The sequence below is a fragment of the Ictidomys tridecemlineatus genome, chromosome 7, assembly GCF_052094955.1.
Source record: "Ictidomys tridecemlineatus isolate mIctTri1 chromosome 7, mIctTri1.hap1, whole genome shotgun sequence".
Classification (NCBI taxonomy): domain Eukaryota; kingdom Metazoa; phylum Chordata; class Mammalia; order Rodentia; family Sciuridae; genus Ictidomys; species Ictidomys tridecemlineatus.
The window spans coordinates 174,380,638-174,395,198 of NC_135483.1; the positions used below are offsets into that span (position 1 = coordinate 174,380,638).

The 14,561-nt window shown below is 36.2% G+C and overlaps 1 long non-coding RNA gene across 12 annotated transcripts in view; it reads left to right on the forward strand.

Moving 5' to 3' along the window:
• Nucleotides 1–14,561, forward strand: part of LOC144365620 (uncharacterized) — a 158,771-nt gene that overhangs the window by 95,981 nt on the left and 48,229 nt on the right. For 10 of the 12 annotated variants that reach the window (XR_013424285.1, XR_013424287.1, XR_013424288.1 and 7 more), the window contains one exon: nucleotides 11,444–11,498. The exons of the other annotated variants lie outside the window; for them this stretch is intronic. This is a non-coding gene — a long non-coding RNA (uncharacterized LOC144365620). The remainder of the gene's footprint in view (nucleotides 1–11,443; nucleotides 11,499–14,561) is intronic. 12 annotated transcript variants of the gene reach the window in all.

The following is a 14,561-nucleotide window of genomic DNA, read 5'->3' on the forward strand; positions in this document are numbered from 1 at the left end:
AAAAGTACAAAGCTCATTTTTTCTCATTAGTCAAAAGAGAACAAACAAGAAGAGAAATGCATTTTGTTTTATCAAACTGAATAAAATTTTATTTACTATTTTATATAAAGATGTTTATTAAACTAATTGCTCCATCTATGAAGAAATGTTTGTTAAGCAAATAAAATATAAACATTGTGCTGTAAAGGCAAATAGGTTAACTTCAGTATCAGACCTTTTGGAAAAATCATAAAATTTAAACTGGAACTGAAAGGAAAGATGTTATATTGATAAAGGTGCAATGATATTTAAATAAACTAAAGAACTCTAAAATAACAATGCAGGTATCATAGTATATATTACATGGAAAATCAGTTAACTTACTAATAACACATAATTTTATGGAATGTGCTTTTTAGGTTTATATGTATGTAACAAAAGATAAAGCCTGTAACAGATTTACCTTTAAAATGGAAAATAAAATTCAGCCCATTGGTTATAATCTTGCATTAGGAAGAGAAGTAAGGGATTTTTTTCCTCTTCCAACTCTGCATTTCTTTTCTGATAAGGGGAGCAATACACATACTTTGAAATTAGCGGTACATAATAGTTTATGGCAATAGTTTTTGCAATAAAGTGTAGTGTAACCATTATATGAAATTGTTTTATTTTTATTTTAACTGTAGGTATTATTTTAAAATTATATATTGCTAAACTGTCTTTGATGCAATATTAGGATGCATGGAATACTCACATTAATACTTAATGTGGTGGCAACAATTATGATGCGATACACTTATTCCAAAGTGTAGTTAAGCAGAATGGAAATTAGAACAATAGACAAGTAATAAGTGAAAGAAAACAATTTACAAGAGACAGGTAACTTTTCCTGGCTCGGTACATTAGAAGTTTAGAAAGTAAACAGCTTGTTAAAAATTTTTATGTGAAACTATCCTCTAAAATTATAAAAATCATATTTTCAAGCAACTTTGTTGAATTCAAATTCTGATGTAGTAGAAATCCATTTAGATAATGTCAGAGCACTTTTAAAACGCTATATTTTTCTGGGTGTGTATTTCTTAATTATTATTCTTGCTATACTTTTGCTTAAGGCTCATCTTTCTGGGGTCAGATCACTAAAATTTGCAAACACTAAGTCTTGTTTTCAATTTGCTGTTACTGATCAAGATGTGACAATAAAATATTCATCCAAGCAAATTCCTTTTCTTCAGAAAACGTATAGTCTAACCATGAGAGGACATTTTTACTTAGTGGAGAAAACTCTTTTGTATTCCACACAGCTCTGGATACAGACTACTCTTTATAACCTAAGAGAAAAGAGACTTGAGACCCCTTAGGAGAGAAGAGGATTTTCATTTAGCTTGTGCCTGTGCCAGTATGGCAGCTTTGTTTCCTTTCCCCACAGGGAGTTTGGATACTTAGTCTGAATCTTACTCTTCAACTTGATTAGCTTTACTGGATCAGTGTTGTTGAAATAATGCCCTACATCCCCAGAAGCCAAACCTTGTCAATGTAGGAAAGCACATCTTCTCTTCTTTCTCTCTCTGTGCGTGGACTCAGTCACCATCCTCAGGTTTCAGACTGAAACTTTATGAGTCCAAACAATACAACTTTGCCACCTTAGATAACTGTCTGCTCAAGCAGAGGCCAGCTAACTGGGACAGCATCCCTGGATTTACACAGGGCTCATATCCTCACATAAAAAGTTTTTTTTTTTTCTTCCTGTGGTTTCAGTAGAAAACCCTGAGTGCTGCTATGCTCTAAGGCTTTTGATTTTATGAGCAGGTATTTATCATTTTGGTGGGGAAGAATTCTTTCACGTGTCTTAATGTGCACTGTCTAAATAGGAAAACGTTTTTATACTTGAATTTAGTACAAATCCAGTTTTGCTACCATGTGCTTGCTAAACAAGCAATAAATATTTATTAAGCTACTGATGAGATCAGGAATCAGAATGTGCTGGAGCCCACTGTGATGGACAGCTGCAGAAGAATTGGCTGCAGTCATTGTCTAGCACAAACCCTCATGTGCTGCAAAATCTGGAGAGGCTATCAGAATGTCTAGTGTATGGCTCTCTGCCCTCCATCCCAGGTGTCACGGGTTAAGCCTCCCTTGTCGTGGTTGAGCCCAGACTACATGAAGCAGAGTTAAAGCTGCTACAGATGCTCTTGATTCAAATGCATGCTGAGCTCTCCCTGATCAGCTTGTTCCTTTGGGCGATATCACAATTTCATCTTGTTCAAGCTGTCTACATTCCTGTTTACTTAGGTTTGCAAATAGAACTTTAGCACTCAAATTAGTACTGACAGTACAACCTGCAAGGGTTCTAAATCCTCATTTGCCTTCATTCCAAAGGACAGCACTCCATTTTGAGAGCAATATTGTTTTATATCAAAATTGCTCTCGTGTCGTGAAAACATAATGACATAGAAATGCATGGCACGAAAACTCTGCATTCCTAATTTTAAATGCAGCGATCTGGGTGTTAAAGTCAACCCCAAAGGGCAGCTAACTCCTTGACCAACCTTGATTCTTTCTTTTGTGCTGTCTGTTTTTCTCAGGGCACAGAGGCATGTATAAACAAGAGAAGAATATTTTTAGAATTGTGATTCAATAGTGCATGAAAGTGATGTTTTCCCCCCTCTTAAAAATTTGTAACTTCTGCCTACAAAACCCTCTTCTGCTTGGGTTCTGGTTTAATGTCTGGAGACTCAGTGTCATAATTAGCTGGGAGTAATTCACATTATCCCTAATAGGCAGAATCAGAGGCTGGAGAGTCAATGAAAAGAAATCCTAAAAAGAGTAAACTGCTTCTCATTTGAGTTCAGTTCTATTAGATGGCAAATCTTGGATAAATTCACTAAATTAATGCCTGCTTCCTTTTGTGAATTGTGGTCAATATGAATGACAACAGTGGTTCTCAGCCCAACTGTACATCAGAATAATTTCTGGACCTTTTACAAAATGTGTATAACTGGGTTCCATCCAGGGTAACTTAAATCAGAATTTCTGGGCATGGGGCCTGGTTATTGGTATGATTTAAAGGCTTTGCTGGTTTCTGAAGTTGATTGGATGAGGAGGATCTAATATATTCTCTTTCTGTAGACAACAACCCCTCCGTCAACTCCACACCCCAGGCGGAATGTCAGAGTTAAATTGTCTCTCCAATCCTTGAGACTTCTTGGAATTCCACATCCTAAATAGCCGTACTTCTCATTGGAGTTCTCCTTGTGTTCACTTGGTATCCAGCTAGGCTAAATGTCCCACTTTCCCCTATATCAGATCTTTCACATCCACTCAGATGTGAAAGCTCCTTTGCCACTTACCTTCATCCTTCAATTCCCTCAGAGGTGCAAACTCACCTCTCATACAATCTTACTTTCTTCTGGAGATGTCAAGAGGGAGAATGTTTCACATCATTCAAGATGTGTTTCTCTCCCCATACCTTCAGTCCACTTCCCAAACCCTGAACAGAGTACTTTATTTTGAGAACTCTCATCAACAAATCCTCTTGAGAATTCTTTCAAATCCCCTGCCTTAAATCCAGTGTAAGGGGTAAATAATTGCTAAACATTTTTTTAAATATACTTTTTTAAAATAATCAAAAAATTTTTAAATTGTGCTAGAAGCCATTCTTCTTAATCTTAAAAGAAATCTTGTAAATATGAAGACCTAGAAGGACCCAGAAGACTTGTTGAGTTATTTATTTTTAACAAAAACAATTGAACAATGGACAAGAAAATTCAGAATATAGAAAATCACATGTGAAATTGTAAAAGTTTTTGTCACTTCTAACAAATCTCCACCCAAGGACTAACATCTATTAACTAAAATTTAATATGTGATTCTTCAACATATTTATGTATTTAGAAATATATTGTTCTATGTATCTATATTAATAGCATAGCAATTTCTGTTACCCAATAAAGGTTGTTATACTTACTTTATCCTGCACGTTCCCCTTTACATTTTAATAACATGGAAGTCTAGAAGTTTATCAAACTTTAGCCAGGCATGGTGGAGCATATCTGTAATCCTAGCAACTTGAGAGACTGAGGCAGGAGGATTGCAGGTTTGAAGCTAGCATCAGCTATTTAGTGAGGCTCTAGTTAACTTAGTGAGATCCTATCTCACAAATTAAAAGTGATAAGGCACCAATGGGTTCAATCCCAGTGCTACTACTACTACTACTGCTAATAATAATAATAGTAATAAATAAGTCAAACCTTCACGTTCAATTTGATGACTATGGGAAGGCCTATGGGAGGTGTCTAGACATCCTGAGGAAATGCATACTACACAACCAAGACTGTTTTACCTTTGAAAATCTGAAAGCCTCTCTTAAAAGAAAACTTGAAAAAATTATAAACTTCCTCCCTCTCTCCTCCAGTTATTTCTCAGTGTTAGTTTAATTATAATTTTAATTACCTTTTTCTTACTCTTTTTTTAGTGTTAGCAGTAATGGAAAATTCGGATGGATTACTGATGCCACCCCTAGAGATATACCTGAATTCAGCTCTACACAAAATCACTCGATCAGTAAACACTTTAATAAGCTCACTGAGGCTTAATGAATTCAATTGTTTTCATCATTGCATATGTCCCTAAAAGCACTAATTTCATACATCTCACAATTATAACAGAAATAATTATTTTCTACTTTAAGATTTTGAAGCTCTTCCAGGACCAAAACCGGAATAAGCAAGCAATAATGCTTAACCATATTTTAAGATTCAAAACTCTGCTGTGAAGTCTAGAATGATATTTATGCTGTGTGTGTTTGTGTGCATATGTGTACATGCATGTGCTCACGAGTCTTGGTCAGGGTTCTCCATAGAAACATAATCAATAGGAGCTGATTCATGTGAATTACAGAAACAAAGAAGTCACAAGATCTGTAGTCAGCAAACTGGAACTCTTAGAGAGCCAATAGCATTGTACCAGTTCAAATTCAATCAGGATAGCTGATAGTCTGAGTTCCAGTCCAAGTCTGCTTCCAAAGACAGGAGAAGATCAATGTCCCAGCTTATAGAGAGTCAAAGAGAGAGGAGAGAGGAGAGAAGTAATTATTTCTTTTGCTTTTTCTAGGCCTTTAGTAATTGGATTAGGCCCATCCACATTAGGGAAAAAAAAAATGCTTTAATCAGTCTGTGAACTCAAATGCCATAGACACTCATCTCATCCATAGACACTCTCAAGAACACACCTAGAATTATATTTAATAAAATATCTGGTCACATATTTGCAGAAACATATATTAATCATCACAGGATGTTTATGTGTATTTATACACACATAAGTAGACACCATGCAACTTTTCTCTATTACACATATCTGTGTGTGTGTATATGCACACAAAGTTTTCATACTCAGTTACTTAGCTGTTCTTAAGTAGTGGAGATATTAGAGAGTCAACTTATCTTTATAATTATTCTCCTTTTAGATACCAATCATACATTTTTTTTCTGTTCTAAACAGTGAACATATTCTAGATGTGTTTTAAATATCATTCTGTTTAATCAGTGATTGTTAAATCATGCCTGTTTAAACCCAGGGAAATGAATGCCAGCCAGTTGTCTCATTATAGTGATGTAAGGACCCAGTTCTTTCCTTTCAGATGTTTTTCAACACATACCTACTTCATACACAAGATCTGTTAGAACTGGTTGCTGGCATGTCTGATCAAGTATCTAAGGAAGCAGTTTTAATTTTATTAAGACTTCTATGTCACCATGCTTCCATTTAGGTTTCTAAAGAAAAATATCAAAACTTATTAGACACTTGGTCAAACACAGAAAGACTTTGTGCTCCAAGTTAGAACTGGATTTTAATAACCCAAAACAACACCAAAAAGAAATATTGATGATTAAATTATAGAAACCTAGCATCGTTGAACCAGGTGAGGTGTTATGCACCTATAAACCCATCTACTTTGGAGGCTGATGCAGGGAGGATACCAAGTTCAAGGTCAGTCTTGCAATTTAGAAAGAACCTATCTCAAAATCAAAAAGTTAAAAGAACAATATTTTTAAAGAACTGGAGATGTAGTAGAGCATTAGAATGCCTCTGGCTTCAGTCCCAGTACCATGAAGAAATTTAACAGATTGAGGTTAAATCGTTTTAAAACTAGGAAACAGTTCGTTGACCATCTCTGGAACACCCACCTCATGTCTAGAAAGGAGTGCTCCAGCCAGCTGGCTCCGCTCACAGATAAGCTGGGTTTAAAGGAGCTGGCGGCAGCAATGACAGTGAGGAAACCATGCAAAACACGAACATGAGTTTCTGAGATCCAGGGCAGGAAGGCTCTGCTACCTTAAGGGTCAGCCCCAGGCTGGACAGCACTGGAAAGAGGGCAAGAGAGAGAGTTCAACCAGAATCCCTCTATTTATTAGGGAAAAGACATTCTATAGAATATTCCACCCAAAGAAGGCAAGGGATAGGGTTTCGAAAGTGGAGTCTTGCTTTGTGATGTCTTGTGGTCAGCAGATTCATTGACATCTTGGCAAGTCACACCCATCTCAGGTGCTCTGTGGGATCACAGACAGTGCAAAAGGAAAGGCACACTTACTTCACACAGCCCATTCAGTGTGCAACGCCAGACCAATCACTCAAATGTGCATAGCTCACACATGTAGCCCATGGATGGCTCAAGACAGGGTGTTGTCTCATACTTCACAATCAGAGCTGGTGGCAAAAATTAGATTTGAGACATGAATCAATTTGAGAAAACAAAACATTTAATTTTAACTTCTTTTTTTTGTGTGTGTGGGGGTAGGGTGTACCAGAGATTGAACTCAGGGGCACTCAACCACTAAACCACATCTCCAGACCTATTTTGTATTGTATTAGAGACAGGGTCTAACTGAGTTGCTTAGCACCTTGCTTTTGCTGAGGCTGCCTTTGAACTCACAATCCTTCTGCTTAGGTCTCCCAAGCCACTGGGGTTACAGATGTGTGCCATTCTTCCCAGCTATTGTTTAGTTCTTAAAATCTATTTCTATGCTATGTTTATATGGTGAATATATTGCAAGTTCTTATGAAGTGGACCCATACTTCTGGGCCATTTGTTAAGTTACATGCACCCAGGTGAGGATTTTTTAATGTGGAGCCATTATTTTTTTTCAGCTTCCCAAAGTAAGTTCAATAGAACAATAAAAATATATGATGATTTTAAAATTCCCAAAGAAAGCAGTATATAAATTGAGACTCTATAGTCATAACTGAGTTTCCAACTATATTGGAATACGGCATATTAACAAAGTCAAAATGAAGCCTTGGGGAAAAGTCTCTTCCTCATCACTAAATACATAGGAGTGATGCACCTTGATTTCCATTTATGCTGTGGCTACGTTGTTTCTCATTGGTGCTGTGCTTGCAGTGAAATCAGCTATGATTAATTAACTCCATTAGGAAACTCAAGTATGAAATATTTCAAATCAACTCAAAGTGCATATTTGAAAATTATAAATGGTTCAAAACTTTAAAGCCAATTCATCACCTTCTCCAGAACTATATTCTTTCCAGTATTAATGTTGCCTCCAATTATGCACAGTTTTGCACATGACTATTAACTACAGATTTTACATGGTAGAGTCTTAGTTTTGAATTTGTAATTTTAAGATAATTTATCTATCATTTCTCTTCCCAGAAAAAAAATTATGAATAAATGACATATAACTTCCTCTCTGTGGCTTTGGTAGCACCATTTTCCCCCCTGGGATCTCTCATAGTTCTAAGCTTTGTCTTTCAGAGCTTCTTCAATAATTTCAGCTTTGAGAAGCAAAAATGGTTGACAGCCGTAGTTGCTATACCTTTAGATTTGCACCACATTTATACCAAGTCCATACTCCTCTTTGGATAATCCTAATCAATGACTAAGAATAACCTTGGCCAAGGGACCTCCATAGTCAAAAATTTCTGAGTGGTGCAGCTCAGTCTGAGAATAGACCTTTCTTCTCACTCACGTTTCATAGATGTCAGCTTCACCTCTTGGTGAAAATTCTTCCTTCCTACTTCTTCTCACTTTCCTTTGTCCTTTACTGATATTCCCTAATCAAATCTCTTGGACATCTAAACCGATTTGCTTCTAGGGATCTATAAACAGTGTTTCCTTTATAAACTTTTTATCTCAAAAAATTTTCTCAATTTTCTACTTGTTATCATTTTTTAGCCACTTCCATATATATATATATATATATATATATATATATATATATATATATATCAGAACATCCATTTCTTAGTATGTACCATATCTTCTTTTGTCTCTACCAAATTGCTTTCTGGACATCAGCATACATAGCTTACTACGAGACATGTTCACATTCAAGACCTGCAGGCACAACATATATTCCAAAACTGTCCACTGAGGAAAACGCAGATACCTAAGTGAGAAAACTGGCTTTCATCTCTGATGTCTTCATTCCTCTAGCCTACCGTCTGGTCCTCACTCTCTGTCAGTCTCCCCCTTTTAAATATCTTGGACATTTTATTCTTCTTATGCCATGTATCAACAAGCTATAGACTTAAAATTTGCAGAGGAGAGGAAACTGAATGCAAGGACTCCAACAGAAAAAAACAACAATAAGAAGGTTTTTTTTTGTAATGCAGAATTCCAGAAAAATCTCAAAACTTGGGGTCACAATTTATCTATCTCTGACATCCCATGTGAGATGCTAGGCAGAAAACAGAGAGATTGGTGGAACATGAAAGCTTTTTGTGGGTAAAGTGAACTAGAAGAGCTCCAGATTAGGGAATCTTAACCTAGTAGAGGTCTGGGAAAGTCACAGTACTCAGAGGTAAAAATCTTTTGAATGACCAAGTTCCCTTGTCTCTAACAGCTGCTTGATCCAGTAACACTGGTTAGTAGTCGGACATAAATTCACCACTTTCCTCTCTTTTCCATAATAAAAAAATTAAATATTATTTTAATTGAAATGTAAGAGCCCATAAAAAAGACAAATAAATTCTGGGGAGGTAGCTCAGTGGTACAGCACTTGACTAGTATGTGTGAGGCCCTTGGTTTGATCCTCAATCCCAGGGGGAAGAAAGAAAGAAAAGACATATAAACATTGACTCTGGAGGGTTCTCTAATAACACAAATGGGTTTCTACTGGATCAGATTCTTCAACAGTAAAATCCCATCGTTAGACAAATGCAGGACTTCTATGGCATTTTTAGTAGTTTTTTTTTTTTTTTTTAAAAACATGACAACAACAACAACAATCACCAATTTTCAAATTTAAGAGTAGAAGAAAATAATTCCCCGTAAACAAATTGCAAAAACATTAGTTTGCATTCAGCTTTTATCAGAGAGGTGAAAAAGAAAAGAGTTAATCAAGAGAGGAAGGTCATCATGCATACGGAATAAGTGAAATCCATCCAGAGAAGACAAAGGAACATCTAGACTGAAAGCTGTGTCTAAGGCTCAGAAAATGGTGAGACTAATAAGAGCTGAGGGACTCCAGGAGGGAGCTTTTCTAGAGAACAGCAAGGGGCAGAGGTAGATGTATGCAGTGGCGGAGTGTTTAGGGTAATTTCTGATTCTGTTAGATGATTTGGGAAGAATTGGTGATCAAACAAAGGAAATGAAGAAAGTGAAAAGGGAAATAATTAGCTCCAGGAAATTGGAAAAAACAGAACGGAAATATAATCATGGAACATGGTTTAGAAGATAACCGTGTGAATAGAATCATAATAAGATAAAAGTTGAATATTTATTTAAATGAAAGTTGTAATATTAAAGGATGCAAGAACATAAATTAACCTCATTAAAAGCATTTGTATAGAAATATTAAAAGAAAGGAAGATGGTTTCTCAAGAGAGCAGTTGTTCTCAAACATTAGTAGACATTGGCAATAACCACAGGGTTTGGTAAAACAGAAGCCCCATCCCCAGTAGGTCTGGGGTGGGACCCAAGATTTTGCAATTTCCACAGGTCATCAGGTGGGTTTGGAAATCACACTTCAATGAGCACAGCTACGGGATGGTTCACCTGCTGTGCTAGATCAGTGGGACCTTCTTTATAGCAGGGCTTACTGTTAATAGATCTTTTCTAAAGACACTTAGGTTGCAGCAAACATTGTTAAAATGGAGTTAGCATAGCCATCACCCTCCCTTCCTCCCACAAAAGAGACATCTATATTTGCTCACTCACTTTAATCCCTTGCCACCTCCTAAGGTGAAGGCTCATGCCTAAAGAGAAAGAGTCCTGATTCATCTACATAGTAATAAGTGACTTTTGGGAAAACTACAAGACAAGTAGTAGTTGATTAAACCCCTAAGCAATTTGGTATATGTAAGCAAGAGGATAAATGAATTCCAATTTTGCATTAATTTTGTCTTCCAGATGCTTCAGGCATATAAGACCGTTTTGAGACTTCTGTATATAGATTCCTCAATCTATTGATACATTTCTTAGGAAATAACAAGAAGAATACATGGAAAAAAAAACTCCTGTTTTCCTGAATAAGCTAATAGGTGCCAAAAATAAAGAACAAAGAATTCTAAAGTGGAAGCAGAAGCCTTTCTTTTGTGCTTTATTTCTTTTTCACAGAGAAGGGAGTTGTAACCCTTACCTAGGGTAAGTAGTCAGAAATGAGCATAGTGCCAGCAGAGAAGGGCTTTGTGTTAATTCATCTGTGATTGATCCCTAAACCCACAGGAGCAGTCTTAGAACACTCAGCCAGATGCAAATAGAATTAACCTACATTAATCTCTGTTCTCCAAAGGGAAAAATATAATTTTCAAGAATCCCAAATAAAAAAACATTAAAAAAATAAATTTAGGTAATCCTATCAAAATATGCTAATTCCTAATTATAATACTTATCACTCTTAAGTCATCCTTACTAGCACACTCTTGCTCAGTGTTGTATGTTGTTGCTACCAATTTTATGAACCTAAAATATAATGTAGTAATTGGGGAGGCTTTGGGAAGATTGTTTCCATCATAAACCTTCACATTTTTCTAGCATTTCATCTACTTTTTTCAAAGTACTTTCACATCTGTTATACCTATAATTTTATTTTTAGAGCTAAAAAGAAATGCCTTGATTTGCTTTCTTGGGGAATCCCTGACTTATTATATTTCCTAAAGTAGTGCATGTTCATTGAAGAATAAGTCTCTAGACCCTCTTTCTATCCAATTGCTGCAGTATAGACATTAAGGTTAATCTCTTTTACTACTTGATTCTCCCTTGATGCAGCTGTGCATGAGCTAGGAATTAAGCAGGTCCAAGTTTCTTTAGGTTGCAGTAGTAAACAATTTGGCAACCTTCTTCTCCCACTAGTATCCAGTAATAAAACAAGTAGAGGTTAAATGTTAAAACCCATAGTTGGTTTGAATCTTTGTGATTTTACATGGAGATGATTCAAAGAATTGTAAAAGCTAATGAGTGGATGCTCCTCTTTATGTCTCTAAGAAGGGAACCTTCTTTTTACAGATACACATTGAAGGACAATTTCTCTCAAAGAGTCAGGATAGATTCCAGACTAGTGGTAAGTAGTTGAATATACTGTCCACTTGTAACATAGCTTAAATTTCTTGAAGCTTCTCAAACATGAAAGAGAAAAAAAGTGAGTTGACTGTTATTAGGAGACTCATGGCTTTTTTTTTTAACTTCCTCACAATATATGCTATATAATGCAATAGCTCTTAGTCTTTATTATTATTATTATTATTATTATCATTATTAGTTATAGGCCTTTTAAGAATCTAACTAAAATCACAGATCATTTCCTCAAATAACCACATTAAAACCTACAAGCAGCATTTTTAATATTATTTTAAGAGGTTTATAAGTACCTTAATGTGACTTTCTGAACTTAATTCCTGACGCTGAAACACACACCAGTTTTGAAGTTAAAACAGGTTCAAGTTTCAGCCATGACACTCATTACCTCTTTAGCCTTGGGCAGTTCCTCCACTTGTAAGATTGAAACAGTAGTGTCTACCTTACCCTCCTTACAGGAGAATAAAGACAAAAATCAGTGGAGTATTTTCATGGTTATAAAAGTCACAATTGTGGGAGAAACATACTCAGATTTTTCTGTTAGAAAATATCCTCTCTACTTGACCATGTTAAAAACAATCTAGGTGGTCTAGGCTTGTGGTAAAATATCATACCTGTCAGATATTCACTTGAACTTCAAAAATAGTGGCATAAGGACTAAAAAATGTGTGTGCTGGGTTCACTGTAATGACAATGTTCTGATTATCAGTTCCTCTAATTCTTTCACTCAAAAGACTGCAGAAAAGTACTAGCAATCATGTAGAAATAAAGTGTGTTATTAATCTTTAGCAAATCTGTATAAGTATAAATGAATAGAAAAGCAAGCATCTGTTAATTTAATAGATCTAATGCTCCTGTCTAGAATGCTCACTGCATGAGAAAGATATGAAATAGTGCCAGTCCTTTCACTCTGAATGCCTGTCATGCAGCTGGTAGTCAGCGAGTGTATTAGTCAGGGTTCTCTAGAAGAACAGGATCAACAGGAAGTATAATTATAAAAAGGAGACTTATTAGGTTGGCTTACATGATCAGAAGCTAGATAGCCTACAATGGCTGTCTGCAGGCTGAAGAGGTGGAAGAACAAGTAGCTGCACAGTCCAAGAGGCTAAATCGTGCCACAGTCTGGCTGGGCACAAAATAACTGAGCCACCACACAGCCTTGTAGGTTCAAACAGCAACCTTTATTCCAGAACTCTCACCAGCACTCTACACACATTTTCCGGGAACATACTGCCTCCACCAGGCTCCTAGGAGCACCAATTCTCTCAGAACCTGAACACCCCCCCCCCCCCCAACTCACCGGGGAACTCCAAAGTAGCAGGCACTGGAGGCAGCAGGATCTGCCATAATCCCAGCAGGATCTGCCCTAATCCTGGAGCCCCCTGTTTCCAGCAGGATCTGCCCTAATGGAGCTGCCCTTATCCTGGAGCAGGGTCACCTTTCAACCATTCCCTCTGGCAAAAATGCCAGGAGTCATTCTGACTAAACTGTGGCTCTCAACAAAATTGAAGCCCCAGAACAAGAGGGTTCAACAGTTCTCCCCTAGTTCAAGACCCATGGCTTCTGGAGAATCCCTGCCAGACTCCGTTTTGGAAGAATGAAGAAGTGAGAATATAGGACTGTATTCTCAGACAATCAAAGTAGCAATCAAGAACCCCTTCAAGAAGAATGGAGTTTGCATCTGCTGCTGCTTTCTTGTTCTTCCAACTTTTATTCCATCCAAGCCTATCCCAGGATGCTGCCCACACTGAGGGAGGGTCTCCATTTCAGTTCACTATCCCACATGCCAATCATTCCTAGAGACACCCTCATTCATAAACCCATAAGCCTTTTAATCATCACATCTCTTAACCCAATCAAGTTGACAATTCAAATTAACCATTACAGCACATATTTGTGGAATGATAGGAAGAGAGAGGTAGTGAGCTAGGCAGGGGCTGGATTATATAGAACTTTACAGACTAGGGTTAAAATAGTGGATTTAATTCTCTCTAAACACTAAACAGTTTCAGTCAGGGGTGATGTGATCATTTTGTGCAATTAAACTCAAGACATATTTCTCATACTTGATTCCACTCTTGGCTTTTATAGAAAACACAAAATATTTAAGTAACTAAAATACTAGCTGAAAAATTATATGAGGAGGTATAAAGATAAAGAAAAGAAAGCAAAACTAAAATTTTAAATATTTTACAAATTTAATCTATTTCTTTCTCTGAAATGTGTGATTTGACAAAACATCACAGTTAATAAAAAGAATTTTGTTAAATTCCCATGGGAGAACCAGGATATCTATCTTACCAAAGATTAGCTACTTACCAATCAGTTGCTTTACCTTTCTTGGCATATTAATTACAGTTTATCGTTAACACTTTCGACACTTATCTGATTCCATAGTCTCCTTTCTTGATGAAAGGAATGCTATTTTTCATAATGAATTGAGTTACATATTCTCTGCCAGACTTCTGTGCCTGTAGCATTAAAGTTACACTGCTTCTGAGGTCAGAGGTATTATCCATTCCCTTAACTAGTAGGATGAGAGGACAATAACAGGAAATTTCTAATTCTCTTCTTCAAATAACTGTCAATGTCATATGATGCCAATGAAATCTATCATTTTTAGAACTTCACAAAGTAATTTTAATGCTCACTTTATATAAAACATATATTATTTAAGTCCTTTTTAAAAAATAGCAATAATGATGGGTTACTTGTCCACCAGAAATATTTATAAGGCTATAATAATATTTTTATATTTTCAATTTGAAACAATTATAATTCCACTAGAATCTGCAAAAATATAAAAAACTAAAAGTAGGATATCAATGTAGGGTATTAGTAGCAGATGAAATCAACTTCAGAGCCAAACAATTCACTAGAGACAAAGAAAGATGTTACAGAATGTTGAACAAAAACCAATCCACTAAGAAGACTTAATGATCCTAAATGTGTCCCTATCAATCAACAGCCTCAGAATATGTGATGCAAAATCGGGAAAGCTTAAAAGAGAAGAAAATGATTACACAATTTTAATTGTAATTTTTTTCAC